General features: G+C 44.4%; 1 long non-coding RNA gene across 1 annotated transcript in view; it reads right to left on the bottom strand.

Moving 5' to 3' along the window:
* The window catches only part of LOC138971064 (uncharacterized), a 115,748-nt gene extending 109,413 nt beyond the window's left edge, over nt 1-6,335 (bottom strand). The window contains exon 1 of the long non-coding RNA XR_011457157.1: nt 6,223-6,335. This is a non-coding gene — a long non-coding RNA (uncharacterized lncRNA). The remainder of the gene's footprint in view (nt 1-6,222) is intronic.
* Between the last annotated feature and the right edge of the window lie 6,968 nt (nt 6,336-13,303).

The raw sequence follows: 13,303 nt of genomic DNA, 5'->3' as shown, positions 1-13,303 counted from the left end.
CACACGCCAAAATTCGCGGACAAAACATCCATTTATGGTAGTATTACGCAATGTTGCTCTCTGAGAATGGTCTTGTTAGATCTGTGAGTGTTTACACTACATGCCTAGGTGCTGTTGGATTGAAGGTTTTTGATATTTTAGCCGTTATTATGTAGAATGCCTTCCACTTTACTGCAAAACTGCATAATTCGTAGCATCGGCAAGAAATATCCTACCAAAAAATGCCTGCTTGGAACTGTCGTTGGTCCAGCAAAAAGTTCAACATGTCTGTAGCAGACAGCCCAAGTTTCAAGATTGTAGGGCCATCCAAACAGCCGTAATAATAAAAACAACAAAAGTAGTCAGTGAAATTGGCTGTGTTCGGTCCCCACACACTTTTGTGACGTAGGCGTGACGGTTCCCATAATTCATTGTGTCGGTCCCCACTTTCTGTGTCGGACCCCACTTTCGACCTAATTTCTCTGTGACGGACCCCACAACCAGCCTATTTTGTGTCGGTCCCCACACCTTCTTGGATTTATGACTTGCCGGTTACTTGTATCATTGTATTCATTGAATCTAATTGTCTCGGAGTTATTTTTCAGCAAAAACCGGCAAGGCAGCACCTTTTGTGATACCAAGTAAGTCAGATGACATCAGTATGTGTGTGTATGTGTGTGTGTGAGAGAGAGAGAGAGAGAGAGAGAGAGAGAGAGAGAGAGAGAGAGAGAGAGAGAGAGAGAGAGACTAACTTTATTAGTTTATGCCACAAATAATATATAACATTATTTATCTCTGGGGCGGTTCCCAGTATACCAGCAAATTATGTGTTGATCCACCCACACCTTCTTGAACTGGCCTTCCCAATATCTACTCTTAGTCTTAAGGCCTTGGAGATATGCAATTTGGCACATTTTTAAAATAAAAGATCCACCTGTCGTATGTGAGATTCAGTTTTCAGAGCAAAATGCTGCCCAGGGACTTCTAGTGGTGATTGAAAAAAAAAAAGAGTACTTGCCTGTGTCAAGTATGTGTCTTTATGCACGCTTGTTGTAAGAGGCAACTTTTCCCAGCTCCTTGTGTTCATGACTGCTTTCTCTTAAAATTAATTACTTTATGACAGTCAGAATACAATGGAACAAGGCTACATAAACCCTGACAGCCTACGACAACGGCCCGACTAAGGCTCAACACCGCGCCAATAAATTCAGCATTGGGCCAATGTTGGGCCATGATTGCTCCGTTTTCGTAGGCTATCAGGGTCAAAGATACATATTGGTAAACTAGTAAAATACATGTTCAGCATCATCAGCAATAAAACAAGAAATTCCTCCGATAGGAACTACACCCCCGTCAAAGGGAAATAACCTTCTCAGTTGGTGGCAGTGAGAATGGTTATTTCCCTTTGACCAACGGGGGTGTCCGTCTATACCAGGCCTTGTATAATTTTAATCCACCAATAACTCCCTAACCGTGTGTTTGACTGGTCCCAATTTTTGTAAGGACCGTCTCAGGAATGTATAGAACCTGTTCACCAAGTTTGGTGACGATCGGTCCGTTCATTCTTGAGATCTACTTGCGAACACAAACACATCGAGTGAAACCTATACACACCCCTATACCGGGGGTGTAAAAATCCTATTAGCTGTATGTCAGCGGCACAATGCAACCAGAACCAGCGTTTATGTGGAGTGATCGGGTGCTGGTCACTACCGCGAGCGTCACTACCGCGAGTACCACTACCGCGTCTCACACTAAAGTTGTGTTTCCGTACCCGCGATAGCGTTTTTCCAGCGGTGCGACGAAAATCAAGCACATAGAAAATGACCAGGAGTGTTTCCACACGCGCGACGCGTTAGCAGCGCGACAAGCGGCAAGCGACGCGATTTTTTTGAAAGGGTCCTGGAGCGATTTTTTCGCGTTGTCGCGCGGCAACGCGGGAGTTTACAGATTTTACCGCATGTTTAAAACGCAAGTACGGAAACACGTCACGCGTTTGCGCGCGTTTTCTTTTGTCGCTGCCGCTGTCGCGGGTACGGAAACAGAACTTACCGCGAGTACGACACTACCGCGAGTACGACACTACCGCGAGTATAACACTACCGCGTGTCACACTACCGCGAGTATAACATTACCGCGTGTCATTTTATGACTTCCATGGCTGAAGGCAAAGGTTGAAATGTTTCCTTGAAATATAAAACAAAAAGGCCTGGTCTGTTCTCTGAACACTAATTCAATGTTTGTCATGCTAACCAAGAACTCAAAACGATCAGAACACACTATCAGAATACATATAGAATGGGTTGCTTCCAATCAAAGCCGTTAGAACACAAACTCACAAGAAGTAAGTTTGCATGCGTTCTCTCTACGGTTATGGTACTCGCGGTTGTGGTACGCGCGGTAGTGTGACACGCGGCAGTGTTATACTCGCGGTAGTGTCGTACTCGCGGTAGTGTGACACGCGGTAGTGTTACACGCGGTAGTGTCGTACTCGCGGTAGTGTGACACGCGGTAGTGTTACACGCGGTAGTGTCGTACTCGCCGTAGTGTGACACGCGGTAGTGACGCTCGCGGTAGTGTCGCATAACCGGAGTGATCTGGAAAGGTGTCAATCTCTCTCTCTCTCTCTCTCACTCTCTCTCTCTCTCTCTCTCTCTCTGTGTCTCTCTCTCTCTCTCTCTCACACACACACACACACACACACACACACACACACACACACACACACACACACACACACACACACACACATACTGATGCCATCTGACTTACTTGGTATCACAAAAGGTGCTGCCTTGCCGGTTTTTGATGAAAAATAACTCCGAGACAATTAGATTCAATGAATACAATGATACAAGTAACCGGCAAGTCATAAATCCAAGAAGGTGTGGGGACCGACACAAAATAGGCTGGTTGTGGGGTCCGTCACAGAGAAATTAGGTCGAAAGTGGGGTCCGACACAGAAAGTGGGGACCGACACAATGAATTATGGGAACCGTCACGCCTACGTCACAAAAGTGTGTGGGGACCGAACACAGCCAATTTCACTGACTACTTTTGTTGTTTTTATTATTACGGCTGTTTGGATGGCCCTACAATCTTGAAACTTGGGCTGTCTGCTACAGACATGTTGAACTTTTTGCTGGACCAACGACAGTTCCAAGCAGGCATTTTTTGGTAGGATATTTCTTGCCGATGCTACGAATTATGCAGTTTTGCAGTAAAGTGGAAGGCATTCTACCTAATAACGGCTAAAATATCAAAAACCTTCAATCCAACAGCACCTAGGCATGTAGTGTAAACACTCACAGATCTAACAAGACCATTCTCAGAGAGCAACATTGCGTAATACTACCATAAATGGATGTTTTGTCCGCGAATTTTGGCGTGTGGGAACCGAGTGGGAACCGAACACAAAGGGTCAGGGCACCGAACACAAAGCGTAGGGGAACCGTCACAGTGTCACCGGTGTGTTCCTGCACTGCCCTAAGAAACGGCTTTCTGTCATTCGCACTGCGGGCGACCCGTGGCGAACCGCTCTGGGCAACTCGTCTCTGGACTAACGGGACAGTGAGACCTTTGAATATCAACCTAACTCTTCTCCCTCCCCTACCCTCGCCTTCATTTCTCTCGTTAAAGATGCCTTCCTTCTCAAGTAAACCATTTCATCAATAACCACACATGTCTTCTTCACCGCGTCCCTCCACTTGGCCACTTCCCCAAAAACTCTACAGACTGACTGCTTGCTATATAGTGAGTTCGATTATTTTGGGATGAAATAGTATCTTTACAAAAATAACTAGCGGCTTTTACGAAATTAATTCAGTAACAAAAAAACCCACGGTGCGCAGAGAGCATCCGGTCCAGGTTATTCATTTTTGACCACAATAACCATACATACGTGTTTTATCTACCTCTTTTGAATGTTCTTGTTCTTGTCATTCTATTTTGGTGTGCATTTTATAATCGTTGACAGAGGCAGTCTAGACGTGTCGAAGGCAATTTTCCGTTTTCATGTATTCGTTTTATGGGAGAATAAAGTGTTGTTATTGTTATGGTTGTTATTGTATGTGACCAAGTGGAGGGAAGGCTTTATTCCTCCCCCCCCCCAAAAAAAAAAAAAAAAAAAAACAACAACCCCACAACAACAACAACACCAACACCAACACCAACAACAACACCAACACCAACACCAACAAACACCTGACCAGGTCTGAGGTGGTGAGCTGACCTGTTTTCACGGGAAGGAACGTGTCTTTAATTCCCACCCTTCGCGAGAAGCAGCCAGGCTGTTAATTTTAAGGATGTGTCAAAATGGAAGGATGCTCTTATTACAACGTAAAAGCCTGTACAGATCTGTGGCGTTTTACACGATAAGCATACTCAGGAAGAAAGCCTTCTTTAACGCTCTACCCTAAAAACACCGACCCTTCTTCGCGTCTTACAACAGCTGCGGTACGTATGAAGTTGCGTCGCGTTTCAATCTGTAGGCCAGCCCATCAATCGTTTCTGGGGATCACGCCTTTACTCACACAGTCAGCGACGTAGGCCCCTCAATCTCCTCACCCTCCCCTGACAGCGAGTGTTCAGCGTGGGCCTTGAGCTCGTATTCATTATCATTGACTAATTGGATTCCCTTACTTGCTAATGAGCCTAATTGTGCTGCACGTAATAAGGGATGGAGAGTAATGCATTTTGTTTCGTTGTTTTTAATTTGTATTGTTTTCTGTATTATTGTTTATTTCCAAGTGGTTTTTGTGTTTGCTACTCCACCCCAACCCGCCCAAACTGATCGCTCACCTTAAAAACAACGCTCCCTAGTCTCTGTTCAGACCTTTTTCTTATGTAGGAAGACTTTCTAGAATATTGCTACCGACATCTCACAAGCACATTGGACGGCCAGGCAAGACTTATTTCACAACTTCTTCACTGTCCAAAAAAGACCCCCTTCTTTGCCTACACATTCCCTTAAATCAGAAGCTTACAATCGCTTAAGACGGGCAAAAAAGACTGAATTCCTCACTTTTCTCTGTGCAACGAAGACCCTTTCCTTTGCCCATACATTCCCTACTCGGGAGCTTACAAGCGCGTTCGACGGGCAGACAAGACTGAAAACGTTTTTTCTTTTGTCAAAAGAAGACCCCTTCCTTTACCCTCACATGCCCAGGAGCTTATAAGCACGTTAGACGGGCAAAACAAGACTGAATTCATAGATGTGCCTATGCTCAACGAAGACCCCTTCCGTCGCCCCTTCATTCCTTACTCAGTTGCTTACAATCGCTTTGACCGGCACGGTTGGCCTGGTGGTAAGGCGTCCGCCCCGTGATCGGGAGGTCGTGGGTTCGAACCCCGGCCGGGTCATACCTAAGACTTTAAAATTGGCAATCTAGTGGCTGCTCCGCCTGGCGTCTGGCGTTATGGGGTTAGTGCTTGGACTGGTTGGTCCGGTGTCAGAATAATGTGACTGGGTGAGACATGAAGCCTGTGCTGCGACTTCTGTCTTGTGTGTGGCGCACGTTATATGTCAAAGCAGCACCGCCCTGATATGGCCCTTCGTGGTCGGCTGGGCGTTAAGCAAACAAACAAACAAACAATCGCTTTGGATGGGCAAGAAATACTGAATTCATAACTTTTTTTCTCTATTTAGCGAAGACCCCTTTCCTTTGCACATACATTTGTTTTACTCATGAGTTAACAAGAGTTTCGGACGGGCAGACCAGACTAAATTCACTTCTTCCTTTGCCCACACGATGCGTACTCAGGAGGAAAGTAAGCACCAGGTAAGTAACTAGGCCAACAGAAACCCCAAGCTGTAACAGTTCCAGAATCGTAGTTTTCGAGGCCAGCTCCTGCTGCAGAAAGGTAGGTGGGCCAATTATGAGGGACGTGTATCAGGAAGGCAACGAGCCTGGACAGACCGCACCACGGGGGGGGGGGGGGGGGGGGGGGGGGGGGGGGACAGTGCTGCGGAGTCTTTCTTTCTTTTTTTTATTTGGTATTTAACGTCGTTTTCAACCACGAAGGTTATATCGCGACGGGGAAAGGGGAGGGGGGGGGGGGGGGGAGATGGGATAGAGCCACTTGTCAATTGTTTCTTGTTCACAAAAGCACTAATCAAAAATTTGTTCCATGGGCTTGCAACGTAGTACAATATATTACCTTACAGGGAGAATGCAAGTTTCCAGTACAAAAGACTTAACATTTCTTACATACTGCTTGACTAAAATCTTTAAAAAAATTGACCCTATTCTATACAAGAAACACTTAACAAGGGTAAAAGGAGAAACAGAATCCGTTAGTCGCCTCTTACGACATGCTGGGGAGCATCGGGTAAATTCTTCCCCCTAACCCGCGGGGGGTTGCGGAGTCTTCCACCGACTCGCCAGAACTAGGGTCATAGAGATAAGGGTACTTGGTGTTTTATCTTAACTGTAGGCAAGCTGGTACGTATGGTACTATCCACGCACTTCTATGTTGGTGTTCTTGAATGAGAACACAGATAAAAAGTTGTGCAGGTTTTGTGTGAGCGAAGTGAAAACGATAAGGCAAAACGCAATGGAAGTAAAATATGTTCATCTTCCTGTACCCCATGGGGTTTGTGTATATCACAAAATATATTGTCTCGATAAGCTTTTTGACAGGTTTCCAAGTCTAAAAACAACTTGATGCACCCCAGTTTGGTTAGTGTATTTCGCAAAAGTATTGTCTCGCTAAGCTTTCTGACAGGTTTCGAAGTCTGAAGAGAACATGATGGCTCCCAGTTTGGTAATAGTGTATCAGGTAAGCTTGAAGTGGTTCTGCTTTCAGTAAAGGTGAGAAAGATCGTTATCACGCCGCTACCTGAGAGAGAAAGGTGTGGTGTACAACAGGTGTGTTTTCACAGACTGCACACGGACTGACGGTGTTTTGCTAGGACTAGTGGCTTCATTGCAAGACAGAAGTAAGACTGATGGGGTCGATTAAGAACAGTTCTACCCGAAATGAGCGACCCCGCAATTAGGAATCCCAGAATGGAAGATGCTGGGCGACTCTCATTCATTGTGTGCGATACTTGCTTTGGTGGCTATTAGTGCTGATAGTGTGCTAAGGCCAAAAAAAAAAAATTGTCTGTTTCTGGTAACATGGCTAAAAAAAATAGGGTCGGTAGGTCGGGATTTTTTTTTTATTTTAATTTTTTTTTTTTTTTTACCCCCAAATGTAGACCAATAAAACTAACTTTAAAAATCGCGCAAAGAGACTGGATTCACTATACATTGAGACAAGACACTCAACACATTTACAAATCGTCAGCGGACTTTCGTTTTCACACGTTTTTGTTGTTCATTTTCTCACCCTGTCCTTTACCACAACAACAACAACAAAAAATTTTGAGTTTGGAAAAAAAAAGTTTAGGATCGGCGCCGAAATTTAGGGTCGGTCGGGTGACCAGAAACAGACAAATTTTTTTTTTTGGCCTAAGGTAACTATTTCCAGAAAATTTAAAATGCATGACCTTGAAAAGGGCGAGCCAATTATTGGTAAATCTAAGCGACTCTTATATAATATACTGGGCGGCACTTTTGACAGTCGCTTATTCTACTGTGAATTGGCTATGTAAAAGGGTTGGAATAATATTATTTTAGGGGAAGAATCTTAAAGCCATATGTACTCGATGACTATACACGCTAATTGCTTTACCAACAGCTGGAGACAGACTAAATTAAGTTCCCTGCAAAATATTGTGGTCTAGGACCCCTTAAATGTTGAGATATTTGAATTTTCATTTTGATCTGGATCGTCCTATTTATAGATTTGGCAACACATGTAACGTTGATGCAAGGGAGAGAACACCGCGGCTTTGTTGACATCCTCACTTTTTCAGAGGCTAGAACAAGCTGTAATGCATGTATTATGGTCCGCGCATGGTGACGTATCGTCATTATAGGGTCTTATGGTGCGTTTGACATCGATTGTGGGCAAACTACACTTTGTAAACACGGGAGTGCGTTAGTATGCCTCTAATTATAAGACGCAGTTCAGTACCAAATCCCTGTTGCTTTGCTTGACAAGAATAAGAACAAGAACAAATATGTTACTGTCTGTCTTTACGAAACAGAAATTTGCCTTCGCCCGTTATGCATTGAATTCACAGCGTCACATATTGTGGGGCTTTCAATACCGGGGTCGCCCATTTCGGGCGGACGTGTTCGAATTTGACCCGTTTAGCAGAAAAAAAACAGCCAAAGATTACATAGTACGCTGAACTACTTTCGCTAAATGGTTCTATATCCCAAGTCTTCCTGTTTGTTTTGACGCTTCCCATCAACATAGCCCAAAACTCATAAACAGTCGGCATTGTGGTAGTGGAAGATCCGTATCACATTCACGCTGTGCTTTTAGCTGACTCAGCAGTAGTTTTGTCGATTCGAGGGACCTAGTTTTTCCCCTCATCACAAGTTGTTATCATTAAAAAATATCATTAATCGCAAGCTTGCACGCACGCACGCATAAACGCACGCAAATACGCATACACGCACGCACACACGCACGCACACACGTACGAGCGCACCCAAACACGCAAGGCTGACGAGCGCACACACACACACACACAAACACTCACACACACACACACACACACACACACACACACACACACACACACACACACACACACACACACACACACACAAAAATAGGTTTACTCGAGGAATAACTCGAACTGCGATAAAATGAAGGGATCAAATCATGATGTTTCATCACAGTCCCCAGTCAAATCCGAAAGTCTTCCCCCGAAAGGGGCGTATGGCTGCCTAAACTGCGGGGTAAAAAACGGCCACACACGTAAAAGCCGTGGGAGTTTTAGCCTATGAACAAAGAAGAAGAAGAAAATGCGAAAGCCTATGTACACGGTCCCCAGAGTCTGTTAGTTAAATACTCTATAGTTACACTCTACAGTCTCTGTAGTTCTTCATACACCTGCTGCTCTCTCATTCTTCAACATTTCATGGACCTAGTTTTGCGTACACCCTGGACACGCATGGATTTCTTGGACTTCTTCTTCTTGTGCGTTCATGGGCTGAAACTCGTGATTTTGCACTAGTGTGTGTTTTACGTGTATGGCCGATTTTACTCCGCCATTTAGACAGCCATACTGCCCCTTTCTTGGACGATTTTGGTCCATTTAAAACGATTGTTTCTTTTTCTTTACCATGACGAGTTTGCCGGTAGATGCAAGGATGCATTAAATTATCCAGTTTAAAGTGAATTTCAAAGACGGCGAGAACAAGAGGACAAAGATAAATCTCATTTGTGGACTCTTCTTTATTTGCCCTTATGGCGAACATTTTGTGCCCCACATTTTAATTAGGCCTTCTTGTTTTGGCCCCAAAACTGTAAATGTGCTCCACATTTTGGGGGGTTAATTTTTGTAGGGCACATTTGCAATTTATGGAGCAAAAACTGTTGCCCAGAATTGTGGGATGAGCCTAACCTAATCCTAACATAATACCCAAGCCCGCTAAAGATTTAACGTGTCTGTGGTAAACTACCTCCGTGCTCCGCATCAGCTACAGACAAACTCCAGGTAAAGTGTTACACTGGAGAACTCTTCTTCTTTTTCTCCGTTCACAGGCTGAAACTCCCACGTTCACTCATGTTCTTGCACAAGTGGGGTTTTACGTGAATGACCGTTTTTACCTCGCAATTCAGGCAGCCATACGCCGCTTTCGGGAAACACATTGGAGAACAAAGTCAATTCCTCCCTTCCTGGCTCTCGTTATGTCCAGTGACGCCGCCCGAGCACAGAAAACCATTTCCACATCAAAGGCTACTGGGCAGGATTAATATGCTACCCTATGGGCCGCAACGCAATTAACAGACTGCTGCTTCCATGAGCACGCCAACAAATGACCATTTTGTGAGCAGTTCCGTTGGCTACTGCCGCTAAATGACCGTTCTGAGGGTAGTTCTGCTGCAAGGTTTGAAGCCCGAGCCAATGCATTCCTCTGATCTCTGGTTCTTTACCAACAAAACTGACCATTCTGTACTTTAAGCAGTTCTGCTACGTATGACCATGGTACCATGCAGCCAGTAAGGAAACCGGACAGTATTATAATGCTGCTCAGATGGGTGTAATACAACGACAGGCGTAGATCTATGCAAGCGCTAGTTTCCATGAGTACACACGAGATATGGTTATTACACCCCCGGTATAGGGGTGTGTATAGGTTTCACTCGATGTGTTTGTTTGGGTGTTTGTTTGGGTGTTTGTGTGTTTGTGTTCGCAAAGATCTCAAGAATGAACGGACCGATCGTCACCAAACTTGGTGAACAGGTTCTATACATTCCTGAGACGGTCCTTACAAAAATTGGGACCAGTCAAACACACGGTTAGGGAGTTATTGGTGGATTAAAATTATACAAGGACTTATACAGGGACATCTTCATGGTCAAAGGGAAATAACCATTCTCACTCAGTCACTGCCACCAACTGAGAAGGTTATTTCCCTTTGACGGTGGTGTTTTTACTACCTCTTAGGAATTTCTTGTTATTTTGACCTCTCATTTATGGGTGTTAGGAAGAATGTATGTATGTGTGAATGATGTATTGAGTGTGCTGAGTATGTGAAGGAGAAGAAGGCGTTTGTCACTAAAAATGTGCTTACAACTTTAATTTGTGTTTAATCTTTTAGGAATGATGTGTGTTTGATAAAAGCAGTTCTGCCAGGTAGGATCCACCATGCTACCATGACCATAGCTGCTTTTTAAGTCACAGGAATTTTAACCAAGGTTCACCCCGTTTGGCACCTACCGCATTGCGAGAAACGCACGGGTGCAAAGTACTGAAGCTGGACCAGAGCAGCTCACAGAATGATCTTTTCGGGCTCAGGTGCGCTCCTAAGAATGAGTACCCGCAGCGAGCCCTTGTGTTGCTTTACCACCAGCTGACTGGCACCGTTCTTCTGCCGCGTTTGAAGCTTGAACCCATGCATTTGTCTAGTCTCTGATTCATAGCGAAAACTGAACATTCTGCCAAACAGGGTGAACCTTGGTTAAAATTCCTGTGACTTACAAAGCAGCTATTCTGTGATCCTTACCAGACAATCTGTATTACCTAGTACACGGCATTTCAGCAACATTTTCCCCAGATAAATTATTCCCTAAAGAGAATTGCCATCTGACAAAGACTTAGAACAAGTACAGCAGAATTATATGGCCTAAGAACCGACTGACATTCTGTTGAACAGCAACGCACTCCCCCCCCACCCCCACCCACCCACCCACCACACACACACACACTTTCACACACCACCTACCCTCGCCCTTCTGCTGCAACCATTCCTTGAAGTACAGATATCAAAGCCAGTTTAGTCACAAGGAACTTAGTCGATAAATATCGACAGGGGGCGGACAAATGGTTTACATGTGAAATGTGTGTATATGGGTGTGGTTCTGAAACAAACAAACCATGTGAACCCCCCCATCCCACCGCTCGCGGGCTGAACGACTGACGTCACATGTCGCTTCGGTCTTTTCCAGAACACCGCGTGTACATAATACACAATTCGATCGCGTAGCACTGCCAATGCACATTTTCGCAACGAAAACCGTGCTACTGTTTCTTGTGTGTTAAATCTGAAAGCAATATAAGTGAACGAACAATTGAAAACTGATATCACGTTACTAAACTCCCAAAAGTAATAAATTACTTCTGACTGCGGTACACAATACGGCAGTCACCTCTGCGAATGCTGTCGAAGAATCTAACCGAAAGTAAACATTCTGGGAATCTACGCGCATCGGCCTTGACGCAAGTTCAATACTGAACCAATGAGCGCGCCGCGGCGAAGTTGGCCGCTGTAAGTCTCGCAGCGCTGGCTGGCTGAGCGAGTTGGTCCAAGCCGCACCGTAGATCAGATTAGTAGGTGCTTGATTTTGGTATTTTGATTTTACATAACATTAAACCTTTCTTGGGGTTCATGGTCATGGCAACAGCCATAATAATATTATATCATGTATAATATTACATTTCAGCATATTTGAATTACATGTCATCATACCAAACTGTCATACATTTTTATTCCTACATCATTCTGATTGATCACAACCAAACCTACTATCAGTGGACACATCCAAATGTAAGCGCCTGTTCTTGACAACTTTTAATCGATCTAAAAATAGCAACTTGCTGGGCCCTTTGCCGCCAACAGACACTGTTTGGCCTGTAGGTAAAATGTACAATGTATTTTCTGATTTCTGCACAAAAGCTTTTTTTCTTTTTTCTTTTTTTTAACATAACAATGTTTAATGTCACTGTATGTTTAAAAGACCATGGTCATATTTGTAAAAAAAATGTTAAATTAGAAAATAAATAACATTTTGGTTCATGATTTTTCCTACACCTGTGCTAAAAATAAGAAATAAAAATGTCGGGTATATAAGTCACTCAAATACAGCTAGGTATGAATGGCTCGGTTTGAGTTTGTTGCAGTTGACCCTGCACAATGCGACATATCATGTTTTTGTTGAACAATTTTGACGTCACCCCTCCCATAGGGTGACGTATTTCACAACTTCCTGTGTTACACAAACTCTGTGATGACCAATTTTGACGTCACCCCTCCCATAGGGTGACGGATTTCACAACTTTCTACAGATGAACAATGTTGCCTTCACCCCTCCCATAGGGTGACGGATGTCACAACTTCCTGTGTACACAAACTGATGACGTATTTCACAACAAAATGGCGCTGCCCATGGTCAACCTCTAAACTATCCGTATAGAATGGGGGCGTCCTCGCCCCCATAATAACGACTTCCCGACCCCCCCCCCCCCTCTTCCCCCCTTCTCTCATCATAGGGATCTGCGAGGGTTTGTTTGTTTGTTTGTTTGCTTAACGCCCAGCCGACCACGAAGGGCCATATCAGCTGCGAGGGTTGGTGGTGATCGAGGTATCTGAAACCATTGTCTAGTCTGCTGGGGAAATTTTTTCAATAAGACTTCAGTCGGTGCTGAAACCGAGACATTCTGCTTCAGGTGCAAAGCAGTAAAACAGGTACGAATATTCAGCCTGCCGGACAGAGCAGCTGGTGGAGGCTTGCCTGTACTGTGCGTGCAGGGCATGCAAACCCTGTGATTTATTGCATTACTGCATAGTTCTAATCTAGTAACCATCTTTCTTTCTTTATTTGGTGTTTAACGCCGTTTTCAACCAGGAAGGTTATTTCGCGACGGGCTAGTAAACATCAGGGAGCAGTTTTCCCACAGATTTTTTCCCAGTTATTTTGCATACCATAATGCCTATATCTACCCGGCCAAACCAAAATGATAACTGATTAGCCTCTT

This window comes from Littorina saxatilis, linkage group LG7 (assembly GCF_037325665.1).
Source record: "Littorina saxatilis isolate snail1 linkage group LG7, US_GU_Lsax_2.0, whole genome shotgun sequence".
NCBI lineage: Eukaryota > Metazoa > Mollusca > Gastropoda > Littorinimorpha > Littorinidae > Littorina > Littorina saxatilis.
Note: the sequence above shows the minus strand (reverse complement) of the source record. Positions and strands in the feature narration are given on the sequence as shown.